The sequence below is a fragment of the Rhinopithecus bieti genome, unplaced genomic scaffold, assembly GCF_001698545.2.
Source record: "Rhinopithecus bieti isolate Rb0 unplaced genomic scaffold, ASM169854v2 scaffold_6380, whole genome shotgun sequence".
Lineage (NCBI taxonomy): Eukaryota > Metazoa > Chordata > Mammalia > Primates > Cercopithecidae > Rhinopithecus > Rhinopithecus bieti.
The window spans coordinates 7,216,466-7,219,265 of NW_016806642.1; positions in this window are offsets into that span (position 1 = coordinate 7,216,466).

The window sequence follows — 2,800 nt, forward strand, 5'->3', positions numbered from 1 at the left end:
AAAGAAAGAAAGAAAGAAAGAAAGAAAGAAAGAAAGAAAGAAAGAAAGAAAGAAAGAAAGAAAGAAAGAAAGAAAGAAAGAAAGAGGGAGGGAGGGAGGGAGGAAGGAAAATGTGCCCCAGGAAGTGCCACCATTTACAACTTTTTTAAACTTGTCCCTTTGCCTCCATTACCTTGAGCTCCTCTCACCTTAATCATGTCAGCAGCCTCCCAGCTGATCTTGGGGCCTCTAGTCTGCCTTTCTGTTAATCCTTGGCAAGATGCTCTTTTTGAAATCACATTCAACCAAGTCACTCCCTTGTTTAAAACCCTTCAGTGACTCCCATCACCTAGAGCGTAAAGTCAAAACTTGTTCGCGTGTATACAAGTTGCTCTATGATCTGGCTGTTGCTGTCCTTTCCAATTTTATCTTTCTCTACCATGTTTTAAGTACTGGCCATATCAGCTGCATTTGTAGAACTTTGAAATACTGTGTGATTTCACCCTCCATCCCTTTGCACATTCTCTGTGGAGAACTAGATTTTCTGTCTTGGCTACCTATTGCTGCATAACAAGTCATCCCAAAACTTGGTGGCTTAATACAGTAATTTATTATTAACACAGGCTCAGTTCAGTGATTCTCACTTGGGGTCCCTCCTGTAGTTGAAGTCAGATGATGGCTGAAGACTTTTTTACTCATGCGTGGCTTCTGGGCTAGGATGACTGGAACTGCTTGGGGCTGGCTGGGCATTTCCTTCCCTCTCTCCACTTGACATTTCTGTGGGGATGTTTGAACTTCCTCGCAACATGGCAGTCTTGGGGAAGGTGGACTTCTTATATGGCAGCTGGCTTCCCAATGAGTGTGCATTCTAAGAGAGCCAGGTGGAAGCTATGGGGCTTCTTATGACCTAGTCTTCAAGATCTCTGAGCATCAGCCATATTCTTTTGGTTAAAGCAGTCACAGGCCAGCCCAGATTCAAAGGCCTGGAAAGGCAGACTCCACCTTTAAATATAAAATTAGCGGCCGGGCGCGGTGGCTCAAGCCTGTAATCCCAGCACTTTGGGAGGCCGAGACGGGCGGATCACAAGGTCAGGAGATCGAGACCATCCTGGCTAACACGGTGAAACCCTGTCTCTACTAAAAAATACAAAAAACTAGCCGGGCCAGGTGGTGGGCGCCTGTAGTCCCAGCTACTCGGGAGGCTGAGGCAGGAGAATGGCGTAAACCCGGGAGGCGGAGCTTGCAGTGAGCGGAGATCCAGCCACTGCACTCCAGCCTGGGTGACAAAGCAAGACTCCGTCTCAAAAAAAAAAAAAAAAAAAAAAAAAAAAAAAAAAAAAAAAATTAGCTTGCTTGTCCAAAGTGGGTAGGAATTGGTGGTGGTCATCTTGAAGATAAATTGCTACAATGTCTTTTACTCTCTTGTTCTCCTGGCAAGTCCCTATTTGTTCATTTATCACCCAGGTGTATGTCACTTTTGTGTAAAGTCATCCCTCTCCTACCTAGGAAAAATGGGTCTCCAAGTTCAAAAAAAAATAATTCTGCAGAAACTAGAAAAATAAGTCAGGGAAGAAGCCTGTACCATGAGCATGCATCTGTTACTCTCCTTATCTCACTGCATTGTATGTGTTCGTGTCTCTCCTGCCTCACCATAAATCCTTTGAAGGCAGAGGCTGAACCTGATTCATCCTGGTGTCCTTAGGATCTAGTTTAGCACATAGGTGCTCAATAAATGGGTAGTTGAGGTAAGTGAATTGAATCACAGCTATTTTATAATTTTAACCTAGGGCCTACTACCCTTAAAACCAAGCAATCAACCAGTCACAACATGTTTGTGGAGACCAGCAGTGAGTCACATAAGTCAGTTTCCATTATGGGGCTTCCATTGTCTACATTCTGGGAGTCCACAAAGATAAACTGAATGTTTATCGTGTGTGAGGCATTGTCCCAAGTACTTTATTGTTAATTCACTAGTCCTCACAATAATCTTTTCTTTTTTTTGAGATAGAATTTTGCTATTGTTGCCTAAGCTGGAGTACAATGGTGCAATCTCAGCTCACTGCAACCTTTGCCTCCCGGGTTCAAGCGATTCTCCTGCCTCAGCCTCCTGAGTAGCTGGGATTAGAGGCACCTGCCACCACGCCCAGCTAACTTTTTGTATTTTTAGTAGAGATGGGGTTTCACCATGTTGACCAGGCTGGTCTCAAACTCCTGACCTCAAGTGATCTACCCACCTCGGCCTTCCAGGGATCTGGGATTACAGGCGTGAGCCACCGCACCCGACTGTCCTCACAATAATCTTATTTTACCTGTTATTATTCCCACTTTACAGATGATGAGACATAGGAAGGCTAAGTAACTTCCCCAAGGTCATACAGCAGAGATCTAGACCAGGCTCCAGAATCTGTATTCTGAACCTCTGTACTCTCCACTAATGTTCTCTCCTGAGCTCAATATTTTCAGAGACTGTTTAGCAGAATGTCACAGAGGTAATTAGGCGTGTCACATGAGGAACATCGAAGAAACAAAAACTATTTAACCTGAAGAAGAAGTTGCTTGGCAACAGGCCCCTATGGATGCAGATAGTTGAAGGACTGGCTTGTTTCCAGTGTCCTCTGTTGCAGTCAACAGGTGGATGCTGCAAGGAGATCCTGGAACCTTGGTGTAATGGAGAACTTCCTCATCATGATGGCCCCCAGGGTATGGGTTGCCCTGGAAAGTCAAGTCCCATTCTTCTTGGAGGATGGATACCAATGTCCCTTTTGACATTAATTGGCCCTTTTACCACATTTTATCCAGTGTGTGAAAAATGCGGTTTCTT